Raw genomic sequence first — 14,949 nt, 5'->3', positions numbered from 1 at the left:
TGGATTAATTACTATGGTTTGACAACTTGTAAGTCATCAACATGGATTCAGAGACAAACCACTACTAAAGGTACTAGCTTACTGCTAAAAGCTTGGTGAGGGATTTTATCCTAAGGTGTGGTGTCCCAAAGGTCATCGAGAGTGATCAAAGAAGTCACTTTACTGGGAAGATTTGACCAGATGTAGCAAGGTTGTTGGAGATAAAGTGGCATCTCTATTGACCTCGAGCATCTGGTCAGGTTGAAAGGATGAATAGAACTTTTTGAAGACCAGACTGAAAGCTTTACATGTTATACTTTGTAATATCAGAGCTTTGACCAACAGGAATAATCAGCAGTCACTGAGAGTATTATGGGTCATCGAGTGTCACTCCCTGGGACTATTGACTTGAAAGCTGCAGCCATGCATGTTATTTCTGGTAATCTACTGCAATGTTGCCGGACTTTATCTGAAGTCATTGCGGCCGCTCAAACAGGTGTTGGATGCATGGAAAGAACCGCCTAAGGAAGGCCTATTGTCCCTGGCCAGGAGGAGGCTCTGCAATGTTTAGGTCACAGGGGTTAACCTCCACAGGGGTTATCCTCCCCTTTGCGGCAAGTGCTCCGACACCCCAAGAGGACAGGACCCATGTTAGGTCGGAAAAGGTGTCCATGACAATGGGTAAAACCATAAGTTTACAAAAAGGCATAGAACACTGTTTGCGTATTTGGAATATGAAGCTGCCACTGCATCATATCCTGTGAAAGTTGATGATACCATACGATTACAACTTCTTGCTTCATCAAAATGTAACTGACCCATGAACATCCAGATAAATCTACCTGGTATAATGGAATTCCCCTTTCTGTGCTGCCTTCTTCATGCTTGGTTAAACTCAAGATGGCCTGAGTTTATGGGAACAAGGCTTATCCATCACTCCCAGTTGATTCATTGCGTGGTTTGTTACATGGCTGTAGTCATGACCTCTACTACAGTCCATACTGATCCATGGGTCACATTACAATGTCGTGGAACTTTTGCATTGTGTGAAGAGAGATCTTGGCATTACCAGATCAGATAAACATGGAATGGTTACTTTATAAAAGACCCTCAGTCCTGTATAGTGGAGCCTGGAGGATGGAATATTTCCATTAGGTGACGTCGTGGATGCCGTACAGCAAATATTAGTTGGCTTATGCCACACAGGAACTAGCTAATGAGACTAGTAAAGATCTCTGCTTAGTGAAGGATGATCTCTACAGGACGTGGTGCTGGAAAATAGAAGGGTCTTAGACTTTCTGACCAAAAGGGAGTTGTATGTCAAATTCTCAATACTTTCTGCTACCTTCTATGCTCCAGATAATTACTGAAACATTGATAAATACAGTGCATGTGTAACGACCACTGTTCGGTCATCAACCAGTCGGACACAAGGGCTCGCTTTCCACTCTGTTTATTCTGAAACGGATTTTACAGTGTATTAATCCTCTCTTGCCTTAGACGGCTGCAGACATCGCAAGCGTCCATCTCAGAGCTCTCACTCGTCTGATGGAGCTCATAGCATTTCCTCCCAAAAGAGCACTCTTCACATTACAATAGCATACATGTGATCGTATAGTTTGTTCATATCATACAAATCCCAAAATGACAGAGAAAAGCGTTTTCTTTTTCCTCTTATGGCAAAACAAAGTGAGCTTACTGCAGAACAAATACAAAACTAACGCTGCTTAGCTAGCATCAGCGAATTGCACTGCACATTTCAGGAGGGAACAGACTGGGGAGCACATACCTGAAACGGATTTTACAGTGTATTAATCCTCTCTTGCCTTAGACGGCTGCAGACATCGCAAGCTGAACATATGAATATAAAGTAAGAAGGAATTAGAAGTTTTTATAATGGAACTTTGCTTCTGAGGGCGAATTTTAGCTGGCCATATAGCTAGCTACCGAGGCTCAGCTAGCTGAAGCACATGTCTGAGCAATAATTCAACAAAATAGCATTTCTAATCAAAACTACACTCTAAGATTGCCACATGCTCATATAATGTGTTAGAACAAAGTTTCAAAGTTTTTTTTCTCTATATGAACTGAATTAAACTATATATCAATGAGGAACCACAGCAGTTACACACCGTCCATCTCAGAGCTCTCACTCGTCTGATGGAGGTACGGCAGCAGCAGAGGGACATGGTCTGCAGTGATGTCACAGCAAGAAAAGAATAGCTCCCTAAAAATATTTGTAAGGTTTTTTTCCTTTTTATATAAAAATATAAATAACTTTTTACAATTGTTCTTAACCCTTTTTACAAAGATGGAGTCATTTTGGTGAAACTCAATATTTTATCAACTGTTTAATTTCAACTCCGTTACACCTGCTCTTGTGGAATTATTCCAAACCCTGCTCCAGAAGGACCTCAGATCTTCAACTGGGTTAGTAACAACTTTGGAGATTTGTTTTCTGGGATCTTGCAGCTATTGCTCCAATACATATTTATTTTTGCCTCATTTCTCTGGTGCTCATTGACTAAACTACACTGGCGTAGTCATTCCTTATGAATATAACAGTTAATTTCCTCAGTTTCCTGTACATGGACTAAAGGGAAAGAGGCCCATCTTTAGGACATGCAGAAAGAGGGAAATGGTGGTCATATTGCTCTAAGAGGATAGGATAGATTAAGGTTGTGGAACACAACCCATCTGTGCAGTGAAACACCCACATGCATGCACACTTGGCCAGAGCGGTGGGCAGCCCTATCCACGGCACCTGGGGAGTAATTGGGGGTTAGGTGTCTCTCAAGGGCACTTCAGTCATGGACTGTCAGCCAAGGGGATCGAAGCGGCAACCTTCCGGTCACAGGTCTGGTTCCCTAACCTCCAGCCCAAGGAATCTATTGCTGTGTATTGTTTACTGCTATATGATGTTTACATACCCTTATACAATTGTGTGCCTGTGCTGTGAATGTTTAGAACATTTTTTTTATTTATCCCTACATAGTCATGTTGGTCACGCCCATCGTGTATGACCTGGGCCTGTCAGTCTGTTTTATGGGCTTGCTTTGTCTGGTAATGGAGCACAATTAATGAACTTCACTACTCCAGACATGTGACTGCTCCCTCTTTACCTTGAAAATAGCCAACCAGAACAGACACAGCTCTAGCCACCAGAATCTTTAATGCCCTGATCATTTATTAGTCCAGCTTTCCATAGGAGTTTAAATATGAATATACTCTTGTTTTTAGTTTTTCTACCAGGTTATAAGAATATGATCTAGCGCTATCAAGAGCCTCATGGTAATTTGCTAGAGACTATGCTATTCACACTGAGGGTTGAGGGTGCAGAGCTGTTCACTCCTCTAATCATACAGAAGCTCTGTATGAACTACAGCATGCAGAAATCACTGAGCTGCTGGAACCCTAAAGGTCATAGTTTCCACAGTGCTCTGCTCCTGTGGGGTGGACGTCTTCCGTCTTCTTCAACTCGCTCGTAGGTGTGGTGACATTGAAAAACCCAGGTGGCTCAGTGCTCTGTTGCTGTGTAAGAGATGCCAGGACATCTTCCTCCATGCAGAATTTGCCTTCAGATGTTGTAACTTTGAAAGACATGAATAGCACAGTAGCTGCTGATTTTAGCTTTTTTCCTCATCTGCTGATTATTCAGCAGAAAATCTGATTTAATACAGACAAATGTTTTACTATATAATAAAACGCAAACCCACAAACACTGTATGGACGAAAGTACTGGGACACCTACTCATTACACCTACAGGAGATGAGCATGACCTCCCATTCTAAATCCATAGGTGGATGTTGGAGTTGGTCCGCCTTAGAAGCTGTAACAGCTTCCACTCTTCTGGGGGGCTTTCAACAAGATTGTGTCTCATCCAGGGGAGCATTTGTGAGGTCAGACACTGACATTGGATGAGAGGGCCTGGCTCACAATCTCTGTTCTAGTTTATCCCAAAGGTGTTGGATGGGGTTGAGACCAGAGCTCTGTGAGGGCCAGTCAAGTTCTTCCACACCAAACTCACCCAGCCATGACTTTATGGAGCTGCTTTGTGCACTGGGGCTCAGTCATGCTGGAACAGGAAAGGTTCTTCCCCAAACTGTCTCCATGAAGATGGAGCACACAATTGTCCAGAATGTCTTGGTCTGCTGAAGCATTAAGATTTCCCTTCACTGGAACCAAGGGGTCTTGGCCCTGAAAAACAACCCCATATCATTCCTCCTACGCCAAACTTTACAGTTGGCACAGTGAAGTATAGCAGGTAACATTCTCCTAGACTCGTCCTTCAGACTGACAGTGCGAATCATCACTCAACAGAATGTTTCCACTGCTCCAGAATCCAGTGGTGGCTGCTTTTACTCCACTTGATCTGACTCTTTGCATTGCTTCTGGTGATGTAAGACTTGTATGCAGCTGCTAAGCCATGGAAACCCATACCATGAAGCTCCTGGTGCATAGATTTTGTGCTGATAATGTTAGAGAAGGTTTGGAAGTCCAGTTACCAAGTCAACAGAGCACTGGTGAATATTATGCATTATGCATTTAAGAAATGCTTGTCAAGGCAATCTGCACTGAAGTTGGTCTTTTCTATTGCCAAGGAAGAGCGCAGGAGAGCCGGTTTGCAGAAAAAGGTTTATTGGAAGAGCACTGTGTACATCTTCTACAAACCCATTATAAAAAAGAGCAGCTTTATTCTTTTATTTGTCATTCTTTTGTCCTCTCCTCTCCCAGTGCCCTAGTTTCAGTCATAAAAGGCCAAGACAGTGTTCTTGTAGAATCATATCCTGACCTAAAACGAGTAGAGCTGGGTTTCTTGGGTGTTTGGATCCTGTTGTAAACACTTTTTAGTGTTGTACTCTGTATTCTGCATGTTCTGTCCCATCCATCCATCCATTATCTTCCGCTTCTCTGGGATTCAGGTCACGGGGGCAGGATCCTAAGCAATGAGGCCCAGACCTCCCTTTCCCCAGCCACTTCCACTAGCTCTCCAAGGGGGATTCCGAGGCACTCCCAGGCCAGCTGGGCAATATAGTCACGCCAGCCTGTCCTGGGTCTTCCCCGGGGTCTCCTCCCAGGTGGACTTGCCTGTGACACCTCCCAAGGGAGGCGTCCAGGAGGCATCCTAACCAGATGCCCGAACCACCTCAGCTGGCTCCTCTCGACGTGAAGAAGCAGCAGCTCTACTCCGAGTCCCTCCCGGATGACCGAACTTCTCACCCTATCTCTAAGGGAGAGTCCAGACACCCTGCGGAGGAAACTCATTTCGGCCGCATATATTCGCGATCTTATCCTTTCGGCCGTTACCCAAAGCTCATGACCATAGGTGAGGGTGGGAATGTAGATCAACCGGTAAATCGAGAGCCTTGCCTTATGGCTCAGCTCTTTCTTTACCACAACAGATGGGTAAAGAGCCCGCATCACTGCTGACCCAGCACCAATCCGCCTGTCAATCTCCTGCTCCCTTGTACCATCACTCGTGAACAAGACCCCGAGATACTTGAACTCCTCCACTTGAGGCAAGAGCCTATCCCCGACCCAGAGAGGGCTCTCCACCCTTTTCCGCCTGAGAACCATGGTCTCAGATTTAGAGGTACTGATTCTCATCCTGGCCGCTTCACACTCGGCTGCAAACCGATCCAGCGAAAGCTGAAGTTCACGACCTGATGTCCCCAATAGGACCACATCATCTGCAAACAGCAGCAATGTGACCCTGAGGTCACCAAACCGGACACCCTCCATCCCCTGACTGCGTCTAGAAATTCTATCCATAAAATTTATGAATAGAATCGGTGACGGGGCAGCCCTGACGGAGTCCAACTCTCACTGGGAACGAGTCTGACTTACTGCGAACCAAACTCCAGCTTTGTTTGTACAGGCCCTGAATGGCTCGGACCAAAGAGCCATGTACCCCGTACTCCCGAAGCACCTCCCACAGAATACCCTGGGGAACACAGTCGAATGCCTTCTCCAGATCCACAAAGCACATGTGGACTGGTTGGGCAAACTCCCATGAACTCTCCAGAATCCTGGAGAGGGTGAAGAGTTGGTCCAGTGTTCCACGATCAGGGCGGAACCCCCACTGCTCTTCCCCCCTGCATACACCTTACCAGGGAGGCTGAGGAGTGTGATTCCCCTGTAGTTGGAACACTCCCTCCGGTCCCCTTTTTTTTAAAAAGAGGCACCACCACCCCAGTCTGCCAATCCAGTGACACCGCCCCTGCTGTCCACGCACTAACTACCTTAGTGACTTCAGCCTCAGTAATGGACAGGCCTGTTCCCATGTCCCCAGACTCTGCCTCCTCACTGGAGAACGTGTCGGTGGGATTGAGAAGGTCCTCAAAGTATTTCTTCCACTGCCCAATGACGTCTTCAGTCATAGTCAGCAGCACACAATCACTATATACAGTGCTAGTGGAACACTGCTTTCCCCTTCTGAGTCGCCTGACGGTTTGCCAGAATCTTTTTGGAGCCGACTTGGTCACTTTCCAAGGCCTCACCAAACTCCTTCCATACACAGGTTTTTGCCTTGGCAATGACTGAAGCCGCAGAATGCTTGGCCTGTCGATACCTGCCAGCTGCCTCTGGTGTCCCACAGGCCAACCATGCCCGGTAGGACTCCTTCAGCTTGACGGCATCTCTCACCTGGGGTGTCCACCACCGGGATTGAGGATTACCGCCCCGACAGGCACCACCTACCTTACGGCCACAGCTACATTCAGCTGCTTCAACTATGGAGGAACGGAACATGGCCCATTCTCAGTCAATGTCCCTCACCTCCCCCGATATCTGGTCAAAGTTCTGACGGAGGTGTGAGTTGAAGATCAAGACAGGTTCTTCTGCCAGACTTTCCCAGCAAACCCTCACTATACGTTTGGGCTTGCCTGGTCTGACCGGCATCTTCCCCCACCACCTGATCCAACTCACCACTGGGTGGTGATCAGTTGACCGCTCCGCTCCTCTCTTTACCCGAGTGTCCAAAACACATGGCCGCAAGTCCGATGACACGACTACAAAGTCAATCGTTGAACTGCAGCCTAGGGTGTCCTGGTGCCATGTGCACTTATGGACATCCTTGTGTTCAAACATGGTGTTCGTAATGGACAAACTGTGGTTTGCACAGAAGTCCAAAAACTGAACACCACTCGGGTTCAGATCAGAGAGGCCATTCCTCCCAATCACACCCCTCCAGGTCTCACTGTCATTGCACACGTGAGCGTTAGTCCCCCAGTACGACAACTCTCCAGGAGAAGCACTTCCAAGCACCCTTCCCAAGGACTCTAGGAAGGCTGGGTACTCTGAACTGCTGTTCGGTGCATAAGCACAGACAGCAGTCAGGACCCGTTCCCCAACCCGAAGGCGTAGGGAAGCTACCCTCTCGTCCACCGGAGAAAACCCCAACATACAGGCACCGAGTCGAGGGGGCTATGAGAGAGCCCACACCTGCCCACTGCCTCTCACCATGGGCAACTCCAGAAAAGAATAAAGTCCAGCCCCTCTCAAGCTGTGTGTTGAGGTGAGCCTGACTATATAAGAGACCCTTATTAGTCCCACAATGGGGAAATTTCAACTCTGCATTTAACCCATCCATGAAGTGAAACACCACATACACATTAGTGAGCACACACACTAGGGGGCAGTGAGCACACCCGGAGCAGTGGGCAGCCCAATCCGCAGCGCCCGGGGAGCAGTTGGGGGTTAGGCATCTTGCTCAAGGACACCTCAGTCATGTGCTGTCGGCTCTGGGGATCGAACCGGCGACCTTCCGGTCATGAGGCTGGATCCCTAACCTCCAGCCCACGACTGCCCCCTATATCTAGCCGGTATCTCTCAACCTCGTGCACCAACTCAGGCTCCTTCCCCCACCAGTGAGGTAACGTTCCAAGTTCCAAAAGCCAGTTTCAGCAACCAAGGATCAGAATGCCAAGGCCCACGCCTTTGGACACTGCCCCATCCACAAATCACCGAACCTCTACTACTGCCCCTCCCATTGGTGGTGGGTCGATGGGAGGGGGGACTCATGTAACCCAGCCAGGCACCATGAGTAAATGCCTGACCACCAGACGCTCGCTGGTGAGCCCCTCCCCCAGGCCTGGCTCCATGGTGGGGCCCCAGTAACCCAGTTCTGGGCAGGGTACACAAGTCCTGTTTTTGTCTTTTCATAGGGGTTATTATGGATCACACTTTGTCTGACCTGTCACCTAGGACCAGTTTACCATGGGAGACCCTACCAGGAGCGACACAATAACATTTTATAACATATTTAAAATTTAAAATTGGTCAATAGTCTCATCTACTGATATTCAGTTACAATTTATTTCTAATAATCATATAGATATAATAATCAATTCATATACATCTTTTTAAAGTTAGATACTCACATGTAGCCGGGCTCTCGCTAGAGAGGATGTGTTTTTAAAATTTTTATGATGTATTCTTCTGTAATTTGAAGATATTTAAAGTCGAAACAGCACTGATCAGGGCAAGGGCTAAAGGCTGCGGAAGAGAAGAGAATATGTTTAGTTCATGTTCATTACTGAAAAACCAACGCACCTTCATCGGCTCCACTACGGCCGCACCTGAACACAAAGCACATGATAAATACAGACTGTTCAGATGATGGTGCCCAAACATCAGCTACAACACATTTTACAACCTACTACAAACTAACGGCTAATAATGAAGACAATAGTCATAATAGGCTATTAATAGATCAAAATAAATAATTAGTTATTCTTAGTTAATACGAGTAATTGGATATTTTTATTATTTGTAGTATATTCTACAGATATATGCAGATTTTTGAACTCTCGTGTCGAACATGTGTTGCTCATGTTCTAGTTTTTCTAAAGAAAATACACTTCAGCACGTTTTAATAAACAATTAGTATTTATATGAAAAAACAATTATACATATGATCACACACACATATAAACATATTGCTGTAGTCAGAAGAAAACCTCTTCTCTCAAATGATCATTTTAAAAGAAAAGTAGGTTTTTGCCTTCTCCTCTAATGTAAGTCAAAGGAACCAGACTTTTTTTCCAAGGTCATTTTGGGCCATTCTTTGTGAAACTCACACTCAACATAAAGAGCAACAGGCAACTTTAAAACCTGTCAAACTGAAAAATGACAAAAATGGACATACGAGGTTTCCTTCTGACAGCAGCGATATGTTATGACGCATGATGGCATGGTATCAATTTTTAAAAACAGAAAAATGTCCAACTCACTGCAAGAATCCAATGATACGGTCATCAGCAGGACCAGCACCAAACACACACAGCTCATCTCCATCTTCTCTGCAGGCGTCTGAAGCTCTGAATTATGCCCTTATCTCGAGTCTCTGTTATAAAAATTCATGTAATTTTCTGTCCTTTATTTAAGGCTCTGCCCCCCTACGGCCTCTTCCGTTCACCACGTCTTCCTTTCAGAGCGCAGAGCAGAAGCTCTAGTATGAAGATCATTGATAGCAGCTCTGATGTATCTGATAAGCTCAGTGCACTAAACACCAGACAGTGGCTGAAAACCTGTGACGAGTTGACAGAAATGAGACACTTGTGGGTGTAAGGACAATGGCGGTTTAATAACTAACAGCAAACCAGAATCAAAAGGGCAGAGCAAAAGTCGTCATCGTTAAACAGGCCAAAGGATTCAAACACAGGTCAGTCAGGAGAGGCACAAGTACAAAAAGGATGAAGCAACAGGTCAGAAACGGGATAAACAAAGCAGGGGTCAAAAACACGGAACATGGGCAATCAGAATAACACCGCTCGGTAGGTTTCACTAAATTAAACTCACTGCTAAATAAGAATCTTTCAAATGAAATTAGATGCATATTTGAAAACATTTGTAGAAAATTACGCAAAATGCTTTTTAAACTAGTATTTGGATTGTGTTTCTGTAAAAACTGCAGTTCAAAAAATATGAGTCTACAGAGTCTACAGAGACAATGTGACTCCTAACAATCACCTGGAAAAGCTGGTCGACCCCGAAACTGCCCCCCGTCAGATATGCCGCACTTAAAGCTTTCCTCTTTAAGAGAGAGGAGAAAATCAAGCTGCTTTAGATCTGAAAACATCCACAGGTGTTTGTCCATCCGTCCACTGGGAGAAGATGACTCGGCCTCAGAATGAAGATAAAAACTAAAGAATAAGAGCAAAAATCTACTGTGTTCAGCCTCAAACTGCAGCTAAAGTGCATCAGATTACACAGATGGGCTTTCATCACCATGAAAACACACGCGTCATCTAAACCGCTTATCCTCCTGGGTCGCCGTGTGGTGCTGGAGCCTATCCCAGCTGTCATTGGGCAGAAGGCAGGATATACCCTGGATAGGTCTCCAGTCCATCACAGGGTAGACAGACTGACGTACACATTCACACCAAGGGGCAGTTTAGCAGGTCCAGTTGACCTGACTGCATGTCTTTGGACTGTGGGAGGAAACCAGAGAACCTGAAGGAAACATGGGGAGAACACACAGAACTCCCCACAGAAATGACACCATGAAAACAGAATAACAGACACGCTTAATGTCTACGTTCATCATAAATCATGATTCTTGGTCAAAAGCATACTGAGATCCATGTGCAGAAATCCAAAGCGTTTATTTACTATTGTATGTACTGATCTGTCATTATGAACAATGAGTGTCTGTACAGAGTGAAATGTTAAAACAGGCAGATTATGTGGTCAGCACAGCTCTGATATGCACTAAGAAAAATGTGCTCTTATGTTCTCATTTGATTTGGACCACACAGGGTTCAATAGAAGTCAACTGAGAGCCACAATTTATGCCAGTCTGGTTTAGCTGTTTGGTGAATACAAGGACAGTGTTCACAAGTCAAAGCAGACTGAACTACAGAAAAAATTAGTTAGTGTATCACAGTCAAAGCATTTTGACTGGATTAGAGAGCTGCAGCTCCTCTCACTGGACACGTTTCATCATGACTAGACTTAAACTTCACTTCTGATTGATTAGATTAAGAGACCCTTATTAGTCCCACAACAGGGAAATTTTCACCTCCACGTTTAACCCATCCATGAAGTGAAACACCACATACACTCAAGTAAGCACACACACACACTAGAGGGCAGTGAGCACACTTGCCCGGAGTGGTGGGCAGCTCAATCCGCAGAGCCCGGGAGGAGTTGGGGGTCTTGCTCAAGGACACCTCAGTCATGTGCTGTTGGCTCTGGGGATCAAACCGGCAACCTTCCGGTCACAAGGCTGGTTCCTCACTCATGCTCCTGTAAGCTCCTGGTTAGCTATCTGACATCATATCTGCACTAGAGAGGTTCGTGGTCCTGGCATTGCGTAAAAAACTATTTGTAATTATGACATTTGGCAGACTTAGTTTGATCATTTTACACAGGTAGGCGAAGGTGGTGTTGGGAGTCTTGCCCAAGGACTCTTATTGGTACAGTGGCGGCTGCTGACCCAAGTGGGGATTAAACCCCAGTCTACAGTGTAGAAGGTAGGTGTTACCCACTACACTAACCAACCACTCACTAGTATTAGGTCCCATGTTGGCTCACTAATCGACTTCTTTTTCTGTAAGATCATATCAGATTTCGGTCAATGAGAGGCTTATTCAGCTTTCTAAAGAACTAGTACATAATCTTGATGCACTGAGGGGCTCTGATCAGAGTTATCAGTTGTCAAAGCATTTACTAAATCAGCAGTGTATCACCATAAAAACATTAATGAGATCAGAGACTTTCTGACTGAAGCTGGAGAGCTTGAGAAACTCACCCAGGCCTTTTTTTCTAGCAGGATTGATCACCGTAATGGTCTCCTAACTGGACTCCCAAAAAAGACAAACAGCTTCAGCTGATGCAGAAGTCTCCAGAGTCTCACTAGGAGTAAAAGAAGGAACACCCCTACCTCCCAGTCTTAAATCCTTAAACTAGCTACTGGTCTGTTACAGAATAGAGTGTAAAGATCCATTACAGGTCCATAAATGGATCTTTTAAAAGAGAGATAATAAGTGAACTTAAAGGATAATTCCACAAAAGTTTAAACTTTTCTGCATAATTCAGTGTCTGGCATGTAAACAGAGTGGTTTGGTGTGAAATAGTTTATTTGTAGAGACTCTTTACAGTGGTGGTGATGGGAACCAAGAGTTCCCTAAGAGCAAAGGGAGGCCCAGCTCAGTATTAGTTTAGTGTTCCTAATAAAGTGCTCCATGGTTGGCTGTAAATATGGCCCATATGTGGGCCAATACGGCTCATCCCTGCAACTACAGGTCCTCATCATGATCTTGCCATCTCATTCAAGAACTCTCTAATTGTTCCATCTGCAGAGGCAAGAAGTTTTATTGTGACTCAGGAGCGATAACTGGCCATCCAGACTCACATCGCGAACCTGACTCGGCCATGCAGGTTCCTCCTGTACAACATCCGTAGGATCCGACCCCTTTCTTACGCGAGAGGCCGCCCAGGTGCTGGTGCAGTCTCTGGTCATCTCAAGGCTTGACTACTGCAACTTGCTCTTGGGTGGTCTTCCCATGCCAGGCCATCAAGCCTCTGCAACTCATCCAGATTGCGGCAGCACGGCTCGTGTTCAACCTCCCCAAGTTCAGCCACGTCACCCCACTGCTGCGCTCCCTTCACTGGCTTCCTGTAGCTGCATGAATCAGATTTAAAACCCTAATGCTGGCCTACACAGCCAAAAATAGACCAGTCCCTTCCTGCTTGATGGCAATGGTGAAATCTCGAACTGTACCACAAGCTTTGAGTACAGCTCGACTTGACCCGCCATCCTTCAAGGTGCATGGAAGACAAGCGTTGACAATGTTCTCTGTGCTGGAGCCCAGGTGGGGGAACGAACTCCCACTGGCTGTCCGGACAGCAGAGTCTCTCACTGTCTTCAAACGCAGACTGAAGACTGTCTCTTAATTCAGTGCTGATTTAAGTGCTGATTGTCATGTATTGTACCTTCTCTAGCTAGACAAATCACTTCTTGTAAGTGTCCCTGGATAAGAGCGTCTGCTAAATGCTGTAAAAGTGGTGGTTTTGGTGTTGGTGCTCATATGTAAGCATTTTAGAAGCCTAGTCCTTAACCTTATGACCCCTAGGTTAGACACACACAGCTTTACACTCACCATTTGCACTCATGTTTCACTGAAACCTTTCTAAAACAGCTTCTTTCATGTGTTAGACGCTTATATGTAACTACATTTCACATACAAGCACATTGTCCACTCCACTCAGGTGACCAGTTTGCCCTCTTGTGGACAGTGGCTGCTACTGCACTCCTGTCCCAGCGCATGTCTGTTAGATGTTAATGATGAAGAGGATAATAATGTTCCTCTGATAACTAATGGAAATGGGCATCATCATCATCATCGATTTGTGTATGCTGAGGTCAGAACAGGTTTGCTTTCAAACGCCACTGCTGTTTTTCATTCACACTCATTTGGTTATGGTTATGTCACTCATTCTTCCATGAGGGGATGCTGAAATAAAGAGCAGGGGCGGATGTGGCCACCTACGCCAGAAGTAGTCAAAAGGGTATTCCACAGATTTTTCTAACATTTTCTACATATGTAAATTACTGAGGTGTAAACAGTGTTTCCGACTGGTTTTGTTATAGAGGAACCTGCCAATTCAGGCTTTCTTTACAGTGGTAAATGAGTCAGTGGTGATAGGAACCAGGGGACTTTAAGGGGATTTAACACAAATATAGCCATTTTATTTACTATCCAGAACCACCAGTGAACCTACACGAGTCTTCTGAGTGTTTATATTGAACGCTGATGATGCTAAAATAGTAAAAAAAAAAATCTATTTTGCCTTATAACCCTCTGCACGTACCTCATCATGAATGGATTTTCCCCCAAAAGCTTTTCTCAGAACTTGATCGTAAGCAACAGGCATCCTTTTAACTGTGATAACTTTCTGTGAAGGATTACAGTCCTCAGATGTCTGGTTCCTATCACCACCACTCTTAATAATTCTGATTGTGTACATGCTTTAGAACAGTGCACTTTGTATCAGACCACCCTAAATTTTGAAAAATTGGTGGAATTCCCCCTTAAATGTGTCAGGCAGATGCAGTGTAATAAAATTATCAAACAGAAACGGAGTGGGACTACAGCTTAAAGGGCGTGTTTTATGGTATACCTAGCATCCTATGAGAGTTTGATAATGCTGTGTTGGGGGGCGGGGGGTGTGGGTGTGTGGGTGCGAGTGTTTCACTTTAATGGGGTCATAGATAACATCTGAGATCCGCTCCATGTAACACGTTTCTGTACAGCTCCAGCTGGTCTGACTACACTGTAATAAACCCTTGCTGGATCATATGTATTCAGATAATATTGTCCCTATAATACAGTGTTAATAAGCCGGTGGCCTGAGTGTCAAAATGTACTCAATGATTGATGATGACTGATGTGGATGGTTATGTTGACAGTAATGTAGATACTTATGTGACGGCTCAATTTGCCCTATTTCAGTTGCAGAACGCCACCAACCGAAAGGGCAGTTTTGTTTTTGGGGTTTTTTTTTTCCTTTGTTTGTGGAGTGATGAAATTGATCTCCCCCTACTCCCCCATGACCCTCACTGCTGTGGGCAGGGCTTCTTCTCCAGGTTCTTCTCATGTGAAAGGTGCCAGTTATGACCTACAACCTACCTTGTACAGACATTGGCCGTTTTATCAGAAACACCATATTTTGTAAGTATCTGCACTAAAAAATGTGACTTCTTAAATTTACTTGATTCAAACATTTAAATCAAATAAATGCAGTGCAGCACTTTTTCAGTGCAGTTACTGACAGTAGCCCATGTGTTGCTATACACACCCTACACGGCCATAATGTGGTACGAGTGTATCGAGTGCAGCAGTGTTACTGTTATCGATAAAAGCTGCATACAAGTTTGCAGAGGATCTGATCCTGGATCAGTCTGTGTGACTGCCTTTAAATCAGTATAAGGAGCTGAAGTCCATCCTGCTCTTTGAAAGCTC

General features: G+C 45.1%; 1 long non-coding RNA gene across 1 annotated transcript; it reads right to left on the bottom strand.

The window, feature by feature from the left end:
* Positions 1 to 3,480: 3,480 nt before the first annotated feature.
* Positions 3,481 to 9,290, bottom strand: LOC108428103. Its single transcript, XR_001857903.2, has 3 exons — positions 9,214 to 9,290; positions 8,362 to 8,476; positions 3,481 to 3,569 (listed from the first exon to the last, which is right to left on the bottom strand). It is a non-coding gene; the product is annotated as an uncharacterized LOC108428103 (long non-coding RNA).
* Between the last annotated feature and the right edge of the window lie 5,659 nt (positions 9,291 to 14,949).

Source organism: Pygocentrus nattereri, chromosome 8, assembly GCF_015220715.1.
Source record: "Pygocentrus nattereri isolate fPygNat1 chromosome 8, fPygNat1.pri, whole genome shotgun sequence".
Lineage (NCBI taxonomy): Eukaryota > Metazoa > Chordata > Actinopteri > Characiformes > Serrasalmidae > Pygocentrus > Pygocentrus nattereri.
This window is presented reverse-complemented; position numbering and strand designations above follow the sequence as displayed.